Source organism: Tachypleus tridentatus, chromosome 9, assembly GCF_004210375.1.
Source record: "Tachypleus tridentatus isolate NWPU-2018 chromosome 9, ASM421037v1, whole genome shotgun sequence".
In the NCBI taxonomy this organism is placed as follows: Eukaryota; Metazoa; Arthropoda; class Merostomata; order Xiphosura; family Limulidae; genus Tachypleus; species Tachypleus tridentatus.
This window is the reverse complement of record NC_134833.1, coordinates 136,367,314-136,389,372: the sequence shown is the minus strand read 5'-3', so window position 1 is coordinate 136,389,372 and position 22,059 is coordinate 136,367,314. Positions and strand designations below refer to the sequence as shown.

Genomic DNA, 22,059 nt, shown 5'->3' with positions numbered 1-22,059 from the left:
TTTTTAATATATTTTAGAAAGCTGAACAAACCCTTTCGAAAGTCTTCGTATTAGAGCACGCGATAGAGAAAGACCAATTCTGAATTTTGACTAACTTGCTAGCGTGCCAGGTCTTCACCCCTTTGGTGGTGATTAACTTTTCAATGGAAGAACTATGTGGTTTGCATTATATATCTTTTTAGTAAATCAACAGTGTAGAAGTTGAGCAATATTTGGAAACTATTTCCATTATATTTGAACTCCTGGAGTGACCAAGTAACTAGAATAACTACTGCAAACAGGAAGAGAAATCATCATATTGTGTTCTCTCTATATAATGATTATCTCTTTCAATCTAGCTGTCATTTCATTTCGACTTTGGCCAGGTTTTTTGCCAACATTCTGGGCAATCATTCTGTTAGATTTGCTCTGTCATAAATAAATATTAACTTCATTTAATACCATGTTCTGTTTTTTCTTCAAACTCAGTTAAGTCAGAGATTTAAACTCCCCACCCCACAGCATTTTTTTTTTTTCATTTCTCTTACTGTTACAATTAGTAATACGATCTGAGATGTCACTAACAGCGGGGGTTCTCTAACCGATGAGAAACATGTGTTTCTATGGTTATAAGAACTAATAGGGGAAGAATATATTAAATTCCCTGTATTCATAAATGGTTAACGTTTGGTTCTGATCTTTATGGGTAGCTTGATTTAATTTGAATTTGGCGCAAAGCTACACGAGGTGTATCTGCGTTAGCCGTTCCTAATTTAATTGCGTAAGATTAGAGGGAAGACAGCTAGTCATCACTATATACCGCCAACTCTTGGGCTACTCTTTTACCAACGAATAATGGAATTGACCGTCACATTATAACGCTCTCACGGCTGAAAGGGCAAACATGTTTGGTGTTACGGGGATTCAAACCCGCCACCCTCAGATTACGAGTCAAATGTCTTAACCACCTGGCCATGCCGGGCTAGCTTGGCTTGACCAGAAGTTATTGTAAATTACCTATGAAGTAATCATGTATCTGAAATATGAGAAATTAAACGATGTCAAAACTGGAATCTTATTGTTGAATATTTCCAGCTAAAATTTTATTATAAATGTGTTTTTCTTCAATGAATATTTTGAACTGTGCTAAAAATGTTAGGTTGCTTGTATTTATAACTTAAGCTGAGGCCCGGCATGGCCAGGTGGTTAATGCACTCGACTCGTAATTTGAGGGTTTCGGTTTCAAATCTCCATCACACCAAAAATGCTCTCTCTTTCAGCCAAGGTAGCGTTATAATGTGACGGTCAATCCCACTATTCGCTGGTAAAAGAGTAGCCTAAGAGTTGGCGGTGGGTGGTGATGACTAGCTGCCTGCCCTCTAGTCTTACACTGCTAAATGAGGAACGACTAGCGCAGATAGCCTTCGTGTAGCTTTTCGCGAAATTCAAAACAAACTTAAGATGAAAAGCGAAAATATTAACTACAAACCTTCCTATTGGTTTACGCCTAACGGTTTTAATATGTTGTAAAAAAATTAAAAGTAATTGTAAAAACTCGATATTGGAAGAATTAACGTAAACTTCTTATTAAAACACTAACAGTTGAAAAGTACGCTTTAAATTCTACGTGTACTTGAAACTGTCTAAATTGAAGTTAAGTACTTTATCAAATTAGATTAAGGAGGAAACGAGATAGGACTAAAATTATTGAGAAAGAATAATCACGCTCCTATGGCTGAAAGGGCGAGCATGTTTGATGTAAAGGGTGTTTATTTTGATCCATATTAAGTGGGTTCATGTTTAATAGACTATATTCGTAGAAATTAATAGTTTATAAGTATAATATTACTAAATGTTAAATCAAAACTTTTAAATCTCAGCAACTAACACTGTGTTGTCTGGAAAGAATGTTTGGGGTCAAAAAACCATTTTTCTTCTTTAAAATGTGGGTTAAAGTCATAATAAATATAAAAAATAATATGACATTTAATTTCGTTTTAGCGATGTAAACATATCAATATAATAACGAAAATTTCTTTTAAACGGAAGAATAGTTTTAGCTACACAATTACAATATGAAATACTTAGTATAAAATGAACAAGAAAAAATAGAGCACTTTGCTAAGCCTAATTATATTATTTGACTAGGAATTTTTTCTAACGTATGATATGATTGGACATTGTGATGGGGTAAATGACACGTTTCGTACTAACTTGTGTTATCTATAAACTAACAAAATCCGCGACCCTCGGATTACGAGTCGAGTGCCTTAACCACCTGGCAATGCCGGGTCTATTTTGTAGATAGGAAGAATATTTGAGTAATATAGGTAATTTATTATGAGGATGTATTACTACACTCATCCCAACCCAACATTGAAGATTGTTCTCGAGGGTTTAAAAAAATTCATATTGTTCTAAAGGGTTTATAAAATTTCGTTTTTCAAACTGGAGCTCTGTAAAATTGGGTTCAATATTGAATACTTTGCTAATCCTAAATATATTATTTGACTTGGAAGATTTTCTAACGTATGATATGATTGGGCATTGTGATGGGGTAAATGACACGTTTCGTATGAAACTAACTTATGTTATCTATAAACCAACAAAAAATACGGAACTGAACGCAATACAATATAGGATACTGATGGTTTCAACATTTCTAACTCTCATGAATACAATATAGGATACTGATGGTTTCAACATTTCTAACTCTCATGAATACAATATAGGATACTGATGGTTTCAACATTTCTAACTCTCATGAATACAATATAGGATACTGATGGTTTCAACATTTCTATTTCTCATGAATACAATACAGGATACTGATGGTTTCAACATTTCTAACTCTCATGAATACAATATAGGATACTGATGGTTTCAACATTTCTAACTCTCATGAATACAATATAGGATACTGATGGTTTCAACATTTCTAACTCTCATGAATACAATATAGGATACTGATGGTTTCAACATTTCTATTTCTCATGAATACAATACAGGATACTGATGGTTTCAACATTTCTAACTCTCATGAATACAATATAAGATACTGATGGTTTCAACATTTCTAACTCTCATGAATACAATATAGGATACTGATGGTTTCAACATTTCTAACTCTCATGAATACAATATAGGATACTGATGGTTTCAACATTTCTAACTCTCATGAATACAATATAGGATACTGATGGTTTCAACATTTCTAACTCTCATGAATACAATATAGGATACTGATGGTTTCAACATTTCTAACTCTCATGAATACAATATAGGATACTGATGGTTTCAACATTTCTAACTCTCATAAATACAATATAGGATACTGATGGTTTCAACATTTCTAACTCTCATGAATACAATATAGGATACTGATGGTTTCAACATTTCTAACTCTCATGAATACAATATAGGATACTGATGGTTTCAACATTTCTAACTCTCATGAATACAATATAGGATAGTGATGGTTTCAACATTTCTAACTCTCATGAATACAATATAGGATACTGATGGTTTCAACATTTCTAACTCTCATGAATACAATATAGGATACTGATGGTTTCAACATTTCTAACTCTCATGAATACAATATAGGATACTGATGGTTTCAACATTTCTAACTCTCATGAATACAATATAGGATACTGATGGTTTCAACATTTCTAACTCTCATGAATACAATATAGGATACTGATGGTTTCAACATTTCTAACTCTCATGAATACAATATAGGATACTGATGGTTTCAACATTTCTAACTCTCATGAACACAATATAGGATACTGATGGTTTCAACATTTCTAACTCTCATGAATACAATATAGGATACTGATGGTGTCAACATTTCTAACTCTCATGAATTTCTATTGCCATTCCTAATGGAGATTTTATTTCAAGTTACATTTTTTTATTATTTATCTGTACTATGCAATTGTTAAGAGTTATATTAATATGGATATTAATAATGTATATGAGTAGATTTATTCCTTTTTCTGAAAATTTGAATTTTTAACAAGATAAGTAACCGTAAATTTATTGCGTATTCCACTTTTTTATTATTACGCTTTCATTTCTAGTTTTTTTCAGTAAAAACATGAAGAACAATAACTGTTGTTTGGTTGCTTGTAGTTAAGCACAATGTTACACAATGGGCTATCAGTGCTCTTTCCCCTACGGGTATCGAAACTCAGTTTCTATCCTTGTAATTCCGTAGACATACCGTTGTACCACTGGGGACAAACAGTAATAAAATGAAAACTAAAACATTATGAAAGAACCAGATGAAGAGAAGGATGAGATAATAGAAACAAACAAACCTGTTCTAATCTGATTTCCCAGTCGCCTTGAAGACGTTTTCCTCGGAAATACTTGGACCTAGAAAAAAGAGTTGTTTATATGTTAATATTTTTCACTTTAAACAAAAAACAAACAAAGAAGAATATTCTGAATTAAAATAATAGTAATCATAACAATAATAATTAAGTAGCAACATTTATAATAGTAGTAAGTAAAAGTAAGTTCAAACATGACTGACTTATACTGCAAATTGAATAATGGTTGACATGAATATTTTTCTGTTATTGTTAAAGAATTTCACTTTCTAATCACTAGATGGGGATTCTATTCCAAGTATCGACTCAACAGGGAAACGACGTGCATTTTCAAAGGGTGCGAACAAACGTGCAATTTTCAAACCTGATGATATGGCTAATGGCTATTGTTAAGCTTTTTTGAAAAACTTTACGAAAATAACATTAGTCGGAAAATGCATTTTTTTCGTTGTTAATAATTATTGATGATGGTTAATAAAATGTGAGATTGTTTGTATCAGTGGAAGCACTCAAGTAGTAGTGTCTGCTATAAGGAATATGTTTGTATGTACTTATTTGTTTGTTTTGAATTTCATCCCAAACTACTCAAGGGTTATTTGCGTAAGCGAAATTTTGAAGTGATAGACTAGCAGGAAGCCATCTAGTCAACACTATCCATTTCTAAATATTGGGCTATTCTTTACCAATAAATCATGGAATTGATCATTACATTATAACGCTTCCGTTGTTAAAGAGGTGAACCTATTCAGGGAAGATATTTGAACCCGTCACCTTCAGATTGGGAATTGAGCGCCCTAAACACTAGACCATGCCGAACTATTTTGTAATTTTGTTTGGTTTGTTGTGAATTTCGCGCAAAGCTACTAGTAGGCTATCTGCGCTAGCCGTCCCTAATTTAGCAGTGTAAGACTAGAGGAAAGGCAGCTAGTCATCACCACCCACCGCCAACTCTTGGGCTACTCTTTTACCAATGAATAGTGGAATTGACCGTCACATTATTACGCTCCTATGGCTGAAAGGGCGAGCATGTTTGATGTGAAGGGGATTCGTAGAAATTAATAGTTTATAAGTATAATATTACTAAATGTTAAATCAAAACTTTTAAATCTCAGCAACTAACACTGCGTTGTCTGGAAAGAATGTTTGGGGTCAAAAAACCATTGTTCTTCTTTAAAATGTGGGTTAAAGTCATAATAAATATAAAAAATATTATGACATTTAATTTTGTTTTAGCAATGTAAACATATCAATATAATAACGAACATTTCTTTTAAACGGAGGAATAGTTTTAGCTACATAATTACAATATGAAATACTTAGTATAAAAGAACAAGGAGAAATAGAGCACTTTGCTAAGCCTAATTATATTAGTTGACTAGGAAGTTTTTCTAACGTATGATATGATTGGACATTGTGATGGGGTAAATGACACGTTTCGTATGAAACTAACTTGTGTTATCTATAAACTAACAAAATCCGCGACCCTCGGATTACGAGTCGAGTGCCTTAACCACCTGGCAATGCCGGGTCTATTTTGTAAATAGCAAGAATATTTGAGTAATATAAGTAATTTATTATGAGGATGTATTACTACACTCATCCCAACCCAACATTGAAGATTGTTCTCGAAGGTTTAAAAAATTCATATTGTTCTAAAGGGTTTAAAAAATTCATATTGTTCTAAAGGGTTTATAAAATTCGTTTTTCAAACTGGAGCTCTGTAAAATTGGGTTCAATATTGAATAGTGGATTCATATCTATTTAGCACTTTCTGAATTCATTAAGTTCGTGATATTCTTTAAATATCACAAGGCAAATACATTGCTCCAAACGAATATTCGAATTTGTAATATAATAGTTATGATGAACGAGAAATTCCTGCTATAAGATAATGTTACTTTCTCTTTCTGTATTAATATTACTGACGTATCGCTGTATGACTAGAAATGCAGTGGTTGGTCATTCAGCCTACTATCGTAAATTAACATTCCATACAAGTAGTTTTACTGTATGTACTTCACTATGGACAATGGTCACAAAAAAGGCAAGGGTCATTTGGCATTTGGCTTTCTGAAAGAGCTGTTTTAAGGGTATCTTTAGTATCTGGAGTCACTTGATGTACTATAACGTGTCTTCTAACGGATGGAGCTGTTTCTAGACCATCTTTAGCGTCTAAAGTCACCTAACACAATGTAACAGATCTCCCAACGGAAATAATTATTTGCGGAGCATTTTTAATAGTTGGAGTCGTTCGAGGCAATATAATAAGTCTCTCAAGAACATATTATAAATAACCAATAGGATTACGTTTAGAGAGCGTGCAAGTACTCTATTCGACCAGTTTAGCAGAATGGATCGACCATTGTCATCCATTAGTTTATAGTGAGGACCATATTCATAAGCATATGGTAGTGGTAAGAGTTATAAGGCTAGTCTCAATATTCTTAATCATCAGTTATAACATCCCACAGGATTTATAGGTCTTTATGTCCACAAATGCCTCACCCATAGCTACATTATACCTTCACCATTGCAGTGTGTATATGTTCTTTTATGAAAATCGGATGAAAAGAATCCAGATTTTTAGTAATTGAGTATAAACATGTTATCTGGTTACAGGATAAAGTGTGACTTGTTTGTGAAGGTAATACTGCTTCATATGCTGTTGTTACCCTTTTTATACCTTATTATGGGGTTCGTTAGTATCTTTAGCGTTTGACATACATATTGGCCTTACGAAGCTTGTTTCTAACCATCTCTCACGATGTCAGATTGTGGCTGCGAACATCTGATTCAATCCTGGAGACATTATTGTACGAGTGCTATGAATCATAATATACAGATAGGAGTTACCTACTAGTGTCGCATATGATTATTTGTTCTAGTTCAAGCGCCCGAACAACTGTAGCATTGATTTGGAAGCAATTGCAGATTTTGCTAATAACACTTTGAGACATTTGCAGACGATTATGATTGGGTGGCTTTCATTTCCTTGATGGCTCTTCACATGAAAAAAAAACATTCGCTTATTTTGAGGTCAGGCTATGGTTCATGAACATTTCGAAGCATTTTGAATTCTTTTATTAACTTCAAAATGACAAGTGAAGCAAGATTTAATGAAACTCAATGACCAATAACTAGGATTTCAGATCATATGACAAATCAAACTGACAATCAGATACCCGATTTTTATCACAATAACTACTGAGGCCCAGGGACTGATTGCCAAATTTTATAACAGTGTTTTCTTTTCTGTGTCTTGTTACAAATCTGGATCATCATTTACTTGTTTAGAGTCCCCCGCTAGCCCAGCGGTAAGTCTACGGATTTAAACGTTAAAATTAGGGGTTCGATTCCCTTCGGTGGGCTCAGCAGATAGCCTGATGTAGCTTTGCTATAAGAAAAACGCACTTGTTTTGAATAGTTTGCTCAGCAAATTGCGTTTAGTAAAAAAATGGACATACTACTTATAGGCTTTTTGAGATCGAAGAAAGTATGTTTCAGTAACATTCGTGTCAAATATATGTTGTGAAAATCAAACACAAAGACTCACCAGTCTGTATGGTGGTCGTCTATGATTAACAAAGTCTTTTGCTTTTCCTTCACTGAACTCGATCGACCGTGCCATGTGCCTGGTTGCGAGGAGCCACGTGACGAAACGGAAGTCACTGATTTGGCAGGAGATGTTGGAGCACTAGTAATGGAACTAGATCTCAGATTAGTGGACGAATCCGGGTCACGTGACTGTTGGGAAGTCTGCCGCTTGGCTTTCTGAACGTCACTCGTTTCTCCGTCATTCTGTGCTTCTCCTGAAAGATCCCCAGATGAGAATCGCCTCCGCAAATAATTGGTCGTGGAGGCAAAACCCTGACGGAAGCTTGCGAAAGAAATGTTGGCGGTTGGAATGCAAAACGTCTTGAAGAAGTTGAGCTAAAGGATTCACCTGTAGCTGACGTAATACCTATTAAATGGCTGGAACGTAAAGAAGTAAAGATTATAGCATCGTGGATAATGATACAAATAAAAGCTTGTATTTTTCAGAATACAATATGATTAAACTTAAAACTTTAACTCAATAATTTTTAGCTTGTTTTCATAAATTTGCTTCAAAGAAAATTAATAAAAAGGAGAAACTTTCAAATATTTTGGACATAAGGACTATTAAAAGGCTAACAATATTCACTGAAAAATTTCAACTGTTAAATATGTATTGTGCGATGTATCATATAGAGTTATAAATAAGACATTTCTATAAAATTAACCTATTCAATGCCATAGACGAGATAACTCGTCCAAGCCGATCGGTAACAGTGCCACGGACGAGTTAATTCGTTCTCAATAATACCTAACATCAACGCTAGATGCCAGCACCATACATGCATGTGACCTACTTACAAATTGTTTCACTTTCGATCCAAAGTAGCGTCACGAAAAAAGTTACAAAATGAAGAAGCATTAGAGTTGTGTTGTAGCAGCTGAAATACTTGGCAGTCAACAGGTTAAAGGTTAAAAGTAACATACGTATAAACATCATTTGTTTGTTACATGAATGCAAAGCTGCAGAGTGGACTATATACATAGGGATCAAACACTAAATGTTAAGATGCAAGTTATTATGTTTACTGCTTAGTAATCAGACATACTAAAAGAAAACAAACTTTGGTTGACTTTGTTTTCGATTTCGTGCCAACACTATAATAATACTCTCCCCCACCACCAAAGGCCTTGCTTGGCCAGGTGGTTAAGGCGCTCGACTCGTAATCTGAGAATCGCGGGTTCAAATTCCCGTTACACCAAACATTTTTGCTCTTTCAGCTATGGGGGCGTTATTATGTTACGGTCAATCCCACTATTCGTTGGTAAAAGAGTAGCCCAAGAGTTTGCGGTGGGTAGTGATGACTAATTGCCTTCCCTCTAGTCTTACACTGCTACATTAGGGACGGCTAGCGCAGATAGCCCTTGTGTAGCTTTGCGAAAAATTCAGAAGAAACTAAACCAATCTTATAGCGTGTTTAAGAATTCTGTTTCTACAGCTACATTTACAGAAAGAAAGGCTGCGTAACAAGCAAATCAATTAATAGAAAACAAGTTGAAACTTAATACTAACAAGGCAAGGATAGATATCATGTGACAATGAAGTTGAAGGGTTTCTTCGTAGTTAAGCGCAAAGTTACACGAGGGTGTCTGTACTGTTCTCATCATGAGTACAGAAGCTTTGTTTTAAGCGTTATAAGCCTTCTGACTTACCGGTGAGTACGTTGGAGTCGATATTAAAGGTGAAACGGTTTTGTTTAACAATTCACATAAAGTTCAGCCCCCTAGTGGCACAGTGGTATCTCTGCGGATTCACGCTGCTAGAAACATGGTTTCGATACCCGTGATGGAAAGCGCAAAGACAGCCCACTGTGTAACTTCGTGCTTAATTCCAAACAAATAAATAAAAAAAAACACTTAAAGTTCAATAAGCGAGTGCTTAATGTTTCATTGTCTGAATTAAACATGTCATTGCATAACGTTTAAGATACAAAACGGCAGATGGCTGAATACATAATTATAACAAACTTTTTTATACGTCTTTTATAACCTTAACTTTCAGCGAGTGCTTAATGTTTCATTGTCTGAATTAAACATGTAATTGCATAACGTTTAAGATACAAAACGGCAGATGGCTGAATACATAATTATAACAAACTTTTTTATACGTCTTTTATAACCTTAACTTTCAGCGAGTGCTTAATGTTTCATTGTCTGAATTAAACATGTAATTGCATAACGTTTAAGATACAAAACGGCAGATGGCTGAATACATAATTATAACCAACTGATAACATATACGTTTCATTTGTAAAAGCTTGAAATGTTTATAGGTCAAGCACTGAGAATGCGCCTGTAAAAGCGTCTTCTCATCTGTACTTCACGACATATGGAAGAAGAGGAAATATAATATTTAATATTAAAAGTTTAAACCAACATTTTAAAACGGAAAATTCAAACAAACTATGAAGTTTTTTTTTCATTTCATTTTTCGTTACACCATAAATCGACCCGACTGGATTATTCCTGTTCTATCATCATAGTGAAATATGATTTTCAATAAGAACCAAAGGGATGTGTTTGTTTGTAGTTAAGCACAACGCAATATATTCTGCTCACCACGGGTATTGAAACCCGGTTTCTAGCATTGTAAGTACAGAGAAATTCCGCTGTGGCACTGGGGAGTATGGATCTAAAGGAAATATAAGAAGTAACTCATTTATATAAATGTTTAAGTCGGATTTTGTTTACGATGATATTAAACAATTTGGAATTTTCACAACAAGAGCAGAATTACATTGGACAAAATATCTACTTTTGTAGATAGTTAACACTATCTACAAGTGTTAAAACAATTTTTAACATATAAAAATGTCTTTATGTTAAGACATTTGTTCTATCGTCATAAAACAAAACATTTTTTTCTATTGTAAAAACCATCAATAGAAATTTAAACATTGTTAATGAGAAATAAAAAACCATCAATAGAAATCTGAACATTGTTAATGAGAAGTAAAAAACCATCAATAGAAATCTGAACATTGTTAATGAGAAGTAAACACCATCAACAGAAATCTGAGCATTGATAATGAGAAGTAAAAACCATCAACAGAAATCTGAACATTGTTAATGAGAGGTAAACCCCATCAACAGAAATCTGAACATTGTTAATGAGAAGCAAAAATCATCAACAGAAATTTAAACAATGTTAATGAGAAGTAAAAATCATCAATAGAAATCTGAACATTGTTAATGAGAAATAAAAAACCATCAATAGAAATTTAAACATTGTTAATGAGAAATAAAAAACCATCAACAGAAATCTGAACATTGTTAATGAGAAGTAAACACCATCAACAGAAATCTGAACATTGTTAATGAGAAGTAAACACCATCAACAGAAATCTGAACATTGTTAATGAGAAGTAAAAATCATCAACAGAAATCTGAACATTGTTAATGAGAAGTAAAAATCATCAACAGAAATTTGAACATTGTTAATGAGAAGTAAACACCAACAGAAATCTGAACATTGTTAATGAGAAGTAAAAATCATCAATAGAAATTTGAACATTGTTAATGAGAAATAAAAAACCATCAATAGAAATTTAAACATTGTTAATGAGAAATAAAAAACCATCAACAGAAATTTAAACATTGTTAATGAGAAATAAAAAACCATGAACAGAAATTTAAACATTGTTAATGAGAAATAAAAAACCATCAACAGAAATCTCAGCATTGTTAATGAGAAGTAAAAACCATCAACAGAAATCTGAACATTGTTAATGAGGAGTAAACACCATCAACAGAAATCTGAACATTGTTAATGAGGAGTAAACACCATCAACAGAAATCTGAACATTGTTAATGAGAAGCAAAAATCATCAACAGAAATTTAAACAATGTTAATGAGAAGTAAAAATCATCAATAGAAATCTGAACATTGTTAATGAGAAGTAAAAATCATCAACAGAAATTTGAACATTGTTAATGAGAAGTAAACACCAACAGAAATCTGAACATTGTTAATGAGAAGTAAAAATCATCAACAGAAATTTGAACATTGTTAATGAGAAGTAAACACCAACAGAAATCTGAACATTGTTAATGAGAAGTAAACACCATCAACAGAAATCTGAACATTGTTAATGAGAAGTAAAAATCATCAACAGAAATCTGAACATTGTTAATGAGAAGTAAAAATCATCAACAGAAATCAGAACATTGTTAATGAGAAGTAAAAATCATCAACAGAAATTTGAACATTGTTAATGAGAAATAAAAAACCATCAACAGAAATTTAAACATTGTTAATGAGAAATAAAAAACCATCAACAGAAATTTAAACATTGTTAATGAGAAATAAAAAACCATCAACAGAAATCTCAGCATTGTTAATGAGAAGTAAAAATCATCAACAGAAATCTGAACATTGTTAATGAGAAGTAAAAATCATCAACAGAAATCTGAACATTGTTAATGAGAAGTAAAAATCATCAACAGAAATCTGAACATTGTTAATGAGAAGTAAAAATAATCAACAGAAATCTGAACATTGTTAATGAGAAGTAAAAATAATCAACAGAAATCTGGACATTGTTAATGAGAAGTAAAAATCATCAACAGAAATCTAAACATTGTTAATGAGAAGTAAAGACTATCAAGAGAAATCCGAACTTTTTTAATGAGAAGTAAAAACCAGTAACAGAAATCCGCAAATTATTAATGATGGATGAGAACTAGCAATAGAAATCCCTACATTCTCAAGAAATCAGAAGAACCTCATTATAAAAACCGGAATGTATCATAGTTAAGGAACTCGTTTAGTGACAGGATATAACAATATGATACTCAGGGCAGCTTTGTTGTTATCAATACTTTGAACAATAGGAACATTCGATTAATTTGTAACGGTAAAAAGAAAATTGAAGATGCCCCTTAGTTCGGTGAAATATCTTTGTATATTGTACATGTAACCTATGGAACCTGGTAGTTGTCCAATAACTGTAACCAAACAGTTTGAAACCCATTACAACAAAAATTCTGTACGATCGATAATTCGGAAACAAACTATTAGCTTCAATATCTCAAAACCGCAGAACGCACGAGAGAAATGCTAGGCAACGTTTTCGAGTCATTTCACTACTGTACAAGTTTATCACAAACTACTTGCTACTCTTTTTAACCGTTACTTTTACTGGATTCACATTTTAAATCTTCTACCAATGATAATATAATATCTTTTCGTGTTTTTTCAACATTCAAATTTCAGTAAAACCTTTTTGAAGCTAATTCATATGAGTAAATTCATTTCTTTGTTTCAGTATTTTGTGCAAAGTTGCATAAAGACTATCTATTTATAGCCGTACTTAATTTTGAGCTAATAGACTAGAGGGAAAGAAGCTAAATACCACCAGCCATATATTCCTGGATTACTCTTGTTTGATTGAATAGTAGGATTTGACTGTCACTCTTAGATCAAAGCGCAGGAACCAATCTTGCAACAACGACTCCAGCCAGTTCCTTTAAGTGAGAGTAAATTAGTTCGTTTATATATTCAGAACACTTCTACAATCCTATTTTTTTTTATCTGGTAGTTTTCCTACAATTTCTAACTTTAATTAAAATCTTTATAGAGAAATAGGTTTTTGGTCGAAATCCCATTTTTGAGAGTGTTTCAATCTGAGTCAGTTATCTTTCTTGTGTAAGATAATTTCGCTAGGTAGTCTACACAAACTGTCAACTGCAGGACGAAACAGAGGTTAACAAGGAAGAGATCCCGCGGCAAAATTTGCTTTTGAAGTGTTTTAGAATATTTTTTGTACTAGCAGTAACTGAAGAGATGATTATTATTTCCAAATGAAATCTCTGAAAATTGAGGGAATATTTTTAACGTTCTTAGAAAACACCTACATTATTCACATTTTAAAACACGACCTGCAAGAAATTGTTGTTTGTTTTATTGTATAGTGATGTTAATTTGATTTTTTTGCAACCCCATATACGCATTAAACTATATTGTGTACAAAGTGGACACAAAAAGTAAAGTGAGATCAGATTGTTTTGTGAAATAATAATTTTATTAGATAATTTAAAATTTAGCAAAAAGGCAATTCGTTAGAACAAATCAGAAACAAATAATGTGCTTGAACTTGGCGTTAATTTGTTACGCAGACATTGATGTGAAACAATATCAATATAATTTCAAAAGTTCCATATATATGATGGCCCGGCATGACTAGGTGGGTTAAAGCGTTCGGCTCGTAATCTGAGGGTCTCGGGTTTGAATTTCCATCACAACAAACACGCTCGCCCTTTCAGCCTTGAGGGCGTTATAATGTGACGGTCAGTTTCCACTATTTGTTGGTAAAAGAGTAGCCCAAGAGTTAGCGGTGGGTGGTGATGACTAACTGCCTTCCCTGTAGCCCTACACTGCTAAATTAGGGATGGCTAGCGCAGATGGCCCTCGAGTAGCTTTGCGCGAAATTCAAAAACAAACAAACAAACAAACAATCAGTGTTTTTGTAAAGCTAGTTTTATTAAATAATATATTTAAATGTCTGTATAAAAATAGATATTTTTAAATGCCCCTGCAGGGACCGAATCCTCGAATTTTAGCGTTATAAGCTCTCAGACTTACAGTTGATACAGCAGTTGTAGACACAATAATAAAAGCATAAAATATTAGACAGACAAGCGGGCTGGTGGACAGCCAGATATAAAATAGGTGGATGGTCAAGAGATGAGATATGTTGTCAGACAGTTGAACAGTTAGATATAAGACAGATAGACATTCGGCTGCGGTTTTCAGTTAAAATCATGCCCTACAAAAAAGCCTAAAATTCCCTAAAAACGCAAATTCAGGAGTCAGAACTATTAATCGAAAATTAAATTGAACAAGGACATTATGGGAAAGCAAATAAACACAAGTGTAGATTGAAACAAAAATCCGTTGATTACCAAACACGATGTTAGGTTATCTAAACTAGCCGGGATCTTCTGACTCTTGGTGTTGACATTAGCGAAACCGAAGCTCAAGAACAGACTAATAAATTCAAGACTAAGAAACAAAACTATAAAATATCTGACTTAAATACATTAACGAAAGAAATAAAGTATGGTATGTCACTGGTCCATAGGTTATATACTTCAACCAGTGTTTTACACACAATCACAAGCCAAGCCAATGTAACAGTTTTTATATTGTATTTGAATAAGATACCTTTCAAGAAACATATACATGCTAGCTTGAGGCTTAATAACAGAGGTGTCAGTATATAGCTTGTACCTGTGTAAAAGAATTGGTATATGTTTAGGCATCCCGACAACGCATGTGTGATTAATTACATGCAGGAACCATATGGAAGTCTAGAAACATATTAAATAAATTATTAACACGACTCTACGTTCAGAAACTATAATTCTTGTGTGACTGATGAAGAAATGAGGATAAATTGAAAGTTTACTTCATTTGAAGATCGAAACGTTGTTCTCAATGAAAGTTATAATACCCATAGCAGCCGTTCTGAGATACAAAGGTATGTAAAGTTAAGATTATTAAGTTGGAGTTTTGTCCTGCAGATCACATTACTCGTAGCGAGATTTTGTTATTTTACAACATGACTTTAACCAAGATTCAAAAGACACGGGCATTTATTTGTGACATTTTTCTTGAAAGTCTAATTTAGAAATAAGTTATTATTCACTAGTCGATTACCCGTGGCGCCAGTGCATTAGATCCGCGTGTGACGTATTCACAACGTCATATCTGCACTCTGAGAATGGAGAAAAATAAAGTTCTTCGCAAGGGGAAACGGGAAAATCGGGACCTTTATTGCAAATATACATGCATATAGAATAAAAATTTTGCAAAATTGGAGGTTACACACCGCGTAATAAAAACGTTTTCCAGTATCGTACGTATAAACAAGAGTTTCATTATTGTATGCCTAGAAGGTTCACGTTTTTATATTTACGTAATAAAAGTAAATAACGTTTGTTTTGGTTTTAATACTTTCACATTCTTTGTCACGGCGAGTTTCAAGTAACTGCAATGATGTTTCTATGATAGATTTACTTATTTAGTCTAAAAGTTATTTTTTGGAGGATCGGTTCTACTATTTTGTAAGTAGAAAGATGATTTTTAATTATTCGTGGTTCCAGTGCATTAAATTCGCGTGTGGCGTATTCATAACGTCACATATGCACCCTGAGAATGAAGAAAAATACATTTCTCCATCATGGTAAACAAAGGCAAAACGGGAAAATCTTGACCCCTATTGCAAATCCATATGCACACAGGATAAAAATTTCGCAAAGTTGGATGTTGCACATCGCGAGAAAAAAAAGTTTCTCCAGTATCATATAAGAATTCCATTATAGTATGATATGTCTTATACCTCATAGTGACGACAGAGTGAACTACTGTGTATTTTTCATTCTATTTTGATAAATTTTGTTAGTACAAAATTAAAATTTAAGTTAAACTGTAAAAGAATAAACAAATAATTTATGAATATAATTCTCAATGTAGTGTCGATTGGTGGCGATTCGATTAACTATAGTACAATTTATTTGTTTGTTAAGTGCAAAGGTATACAGTAGACTCTCTGTGCTGTGTCCACCATGGGTATCAAAACTCAATTTTTAGCGTTATGAGCTTGCAGATATACAGCTGTACTGCTGGAGGAAAGGGCTTCACAAGTAAAGAGATTCCTTACATTTCGGTTTTGTAATTATGTAAGGTCAGGTTACAGAACTTGTAAAGCTGACGTGTTAGAAAGTTATTAACATTTCTTTGTTGAAGAGGTAAACAAATGTTAGAATATAGTCCTTTTGAATTCCATTCATGGCAATAACATTTCGACATCTACCCAGGATCATTGTCAAAAATTTGCATACAGAGTACCAGTTACCGAGATTCCTGGGCAGAATGGTCCAGGAATTCCTTTTTCTTATCTTCCCCATCACCCAAAACATAACATTTGCTATATTAAAAGTTATCCACCATAAGTTAAATAACTTTGGATTTAATGTGGCACTGATCTTGATAGTTTACACTTTTGGATATAATTAACGATTTTAAATAGCCTAACCTTATCGCTACTTTGGAATTTGATAGTTATGACCCTGCTGTTTAATTGTATTTAGAGTAGTATAAATTACAAGCGAATTTATAATATACTGACAACTGTTATTCCGTATTTTCGAATTTCTCTGAGGCCCCAAAATTTCTGAACACATACAGGTATCTTATACTTGATGCTTGAAAGATAGCATTTAACAAAGCCCTTACAATGTTCTGAATGTATCACAGATTAAGCAATTTTGATAACAAATACACATAAATATATTGTTTCTTTCAGCGCCTCTAGTGACGATATAATGAATTATATTCCCTCACAACATGATTTTTTCATACCAAAACCTGTCTTCATAAAATCAAAGTTTAGAACAATTTAGTTTTATTGAATTCCTCATGTTATATGGCACCTCAGTAGCATAGCGGTTATGTTTGTGGACTTACAACGCTAGAAACGGGCTTCGATACCTTTGGTGGGCAGAGCACAGAGAGCCTATTGTGTAGCTTCGTGATTAATTACAAATAAACCCTATGTTCTACAAAATACGATGAATCAATCTGTGCAAAGTTTGCCACATTTGTCTTTACACACAGTTATTGAATCCTTTTCGACGAATTAATACGGTCATCAGCGACTTCTGTGGAACATTGTGTCTATAAACGACATTCAAAAATTAAATGTGTGGGTATAAATTCCTTGTACAAGTAGTTCGAATTTATTTTAAAACCTAAAACACATTAAATTATTTTAACTATAGTTTTCTCAACTGGTCTTGTTGCGTAACAGTTTTACACTATAAGGATAATAAAGTATAAATAAATTCTTATTTGGTAAAATGATAGCAGGTTAAAAATATCAGTGATCAAATATATAATTGTAAGGAATAACAAACATGGGAATATAAATATCTTTATTACCGCAAATAACGCACTGCTAGTCGTTCAACGGGTTCAATGGATTGGATTTAGTAATTTAAATATATCATTATTTTAACGTTTTTATGTGATGAACAACAGCATACTTAGAGGCTGATGTTCCAAGTATAAAGAGAAAGAAACACAAAATGTAAACGTAACTAAAGAAAACAGGAAGTAAACTCTTTCTTACCCAACAAGATAAATGTATCCAACACAAGTATAGTTCAAAATAAAACGTCTGCTGTTTTTCACTTTATGAACAACGTTATAATAATTCACATTTTTTTCGCTTCAACAGACTCGCCAACTTCATACATAAAAGCGTTCGTAAACTCACTAATAATTCAGGTGAAGCAGAACGTTTTGTAGACTAACTAGATCCCTGGCGGTGGCTAAAGAAAAATAGACATCAAACGATTAGATCTTCTCTAATTTCTTATCTTGAACGGTTTTGATTCTTTTTCGTGTAAGCACGAGTTTGAACACAGAGCGTGTTAGAGCCACAGGCGACAAAAACAACTGTACAGTCTCGACTACCCGTCTACTCTTTATTTATAACGCTCATAAAAACTGCTGTTTACACTCTGACAGAAGTGTCACAAGGGAAATATACACTGTTATAAAAACGTAAAAGATTCGGATATTACTTTTTCATAATTTGGGGAAAGGTTTCTTTGAAACAGCACGTTAAGGAAAAGTTAGCAAGAGATATTTGATTAGACATAAAATTATATTAATACAACTAATCGGTGTATAAAAAGCTGGACGTTCAAGATCATGTTTTTATGGATTTGCATATTACGTAAGATATCGTAGTAAGATTAACTGTATGCCACCAATTTAGTAAAAAACTACTACATAACTGCTTGTAGAATAAACATAAGTGGAAAGATATTGGTTGTATAGTAACACTCCTAAGAATACTTTGTAAATTAATACTTTGAAATTAGATTTGGAGTTTCTTCTGTCTTGTATATAAATTTGCGAAGGTATAAACTAGTGTGATCACTGAAATCGAATTAATGGAAGGATCAATGTTTATGAAGAAGTCATGCTTTCAAATAATGGATCGCAAAACACTCGAATCATTCGAAGTTACCGTTTTTTATGAAGTGAATATATGGTACGTCTGTCTGGCTGCCTTTCACCCTCGGCTGTAGTCAGAAAACTAAAAATTTCTTCTGTTTTGTTGCCATAGTTACGAGAGAAAAGTATCGAACGAAGACTTTCACACATTATAATTCTTCATGTGTTGTTTTTTTTTTTTCTGTGAGACTAAAATAATTAAAGTTCCCTTTCAACTGAAAATGTATTTTGAGATTCTTGCAACGAAGATAAGACGAAATTCATATTAAATAGTTCGTCCAAGGATCGTAGTAGCATGTCTAAAGATAAATTTTTCTTTAAATATAAAATTGCTGAATTTAGTAGAATCGTTTATATATCAAGTTTCAAGAGCACACTTGCCCGTGAATATATTAGCACCCATAAATCCGAAGCGTGAATTACACATCACTGTTTGTAACTGAGATCAGATGCTTAATATTCTGTTCTTCTTACACCAGTCTCATTTATTAAATGATCAATAAACCAACATCAGTATGCAAAGATTATTAAACCAAACATTGATATATAAAAACATTACCGAAACCCACACCAGTACAAGAAAACATTACACAAACCAACATCAGTACAAGAAAACATTACTCAAACCAACATCAGTACAAGAAAACATTACTCAAACCAACATCAGTACAAGAAAACATTACTCAAACCAACATCAGTACAAGAAAACATTACCGAAACCAACATCAGTACAAGAAAACATTACCGAAACCAACACCAGTACAAGAAAACATTACCGAAACCAACACCAGTACAAGAAAACATTACCCAAACCAACACCAGTACAAGAAAACATTACCCAAACCAACATCAGTACAAGAAAACATTACCGAAACCAACATCAGTACAAGAAAACATTACCGAAACCAACATCAGTACAAGAAAACATTACCGAAACCAACACCAGTACAAGAAAACATTACCCAAACCAACACCAGTACAAGAAAACATTACCCAAACCAACACCAGTACAAGAAAACATTACCGAAACCAACACCAGTACAAGAAAACATTACCCAAACCAACACCAGTACAAGAAAACATTACCCAAACCAACATCAGTACAAGAAAACATTACCGAAACCAACATCAGTAGAAGAAAACATTAATGAAACCAACACCAGTACAAGAAAACATTAATGAAACCAACACCAGTACAAGAAAACATTACCCAAACCAACACCAGTAAAAGAAAACATTACCCAAACCAACACCAGTAAAAGAAAACATTACCGAAACCAACATCAGTACAAGAAAACATTACCGAAACCAACACCAGTACAAGAAAACATTACCCAAACCAACACCAGTACAAGAAAACATTACCCAAACCAACATCAGTACAAGAAAACATTACCGAAACCAACATCAGTAGAAGAAAACATTAATGAAACCAACACCAGTACAAGAAAACATTACCCAAACCAACACCAGTACAAGAAAACATTACCCAAACCAACACCAGTACAAGAAAACATTACCGAAACCAACACCAGTACAAGAAAACATTACCCAAACCAACACCAGTACAAGAAAACATTACCCAAACCAACACCAGTACAAGAAAACATTACCCAAACCAACACCAGTACAAGAAAACATTACCGAAACCAACACCAGTACAAGAAAACATTAATGAAACCAACACCAGTACAAGAAAACATTACCCAAACCAACACCAGTACAAGAAAACATTACCCAAACCAACATCAGTACAAGAAAACATTACCGAAACCAACATCAGTACAAGAAAACATTACCGAAACCAACACCAGTACAAGAAAACATTAATGAAACCAACACCAGTACAAGAAAACATTACCCAAACCAACACCAGTAAAAGAAAACATTACCCAAACCAACACCAGTAAAAGAAAACATTACCGAAACCAACATCAGTACAAGAAAACATTACCGAAACCAACACCAGTACAAGAAAACATTACCCAAACCAACACCAGTACAAGAAAACATTACCCAAACCAACATCAGTACAAGAAAACATTACCGAAACCAACATCAGTAGAAGAAAACATTAATGAAACCAACACCAGTACAAGAAAACATTAATGAAACCAACACCAGTACAAGAAAACATTACCCAAACCAACACCAGTACAAGAAAACATTACCCAAACCAACACCAGTACAAGAAAACATTACCCAAACCAACACCAGTACAAGAAAACATTACCCAAACCAACACCAGTACAAGAAAACATTACCGAAACCAACATCAGTACAAGAAAACATTACCGAAACCAACATCAGTACAAGAAAACATTACCCAAACCAACACCAGTACAAGAAAACATTACCCAAACCAACACCAGTACAAGAAAACATTACCGAAACCAACACCAGTACAAGAAAACATTACCGAAACCAACATCAGTACAAGAAAACATTACCGAAACCAACATCAGTACAAGAAAACATTACCGAAACCAACACCAATACAAGAAAACATTACCGAAACCAACATCAGTACAAGAAAACATTACCGAAACCAACACCAGTACAAGAAAACATTACCGAAACCAACACCAGTACAAGAAAACATTACCGAAACCAACATCAGTACAAGAAAACATTACCGAAACCAACATCAGTACAAGAAAACATTACCCAAACCAACATTAGTACAAGAAAACATTACCGAAACCAACATCAGTACAAGAAAACATTACCCAAACCAACATCAGTACAAGAAAACATTACCCAAACCAACATCAGTACAAGAAAACATTACCCAAACCAACACCAATACAAGAAAACATTACCGAAACCAACATTAGTACAAGAAAACATTACCGAAACCAACACCAGTACAAGAAAACATTACCGAAACCAACATCAGTACAAGAAAACATTACCGAAACCAACATCAGTACAAGAAAACATTACCGAAACCAACACCAGTACAAGAAAACATTACCGAAACCAACATCAGTACAAGAAAACATTACCGAAACCAACACCAGTACAAGAAAACATTACCGAAACCAACACCAGTACAAGAAAACATTACCGAAACCAACACCAGTACAAGAAAACATTACCGAAACCAACATC

The 22,059-nt window shown here is 33.5% G+C and overlaps 1 protein-coding gene across 2 annotated transcripts in view; it reads right to left on the bottom strand.

The window, feature by feature from the left end:
- LOC143226455 (synapsin-like) overlaps nt 1-22,059 on the bottom strand; it is a 191,513-nt gene that overhangs the window by 139,801 nt on the left and 29,653 nt on the right. For both annotated transcript variants that reach the window (XM_076457451.1, XM_076457452.1), the window contains exons 2-3: nt 7,876-8,294; nt 4,308-4,365 (exon numbers count right to left, since the gene is read on the bottom strand). The gene's annotated coding sequence lies outside the window, so the exon portion shown is untranslated. The remainder of the gene's footprint in view (nt 1-4,307; nt 4,366-7,875; nt 8,295-22,059) is intronic.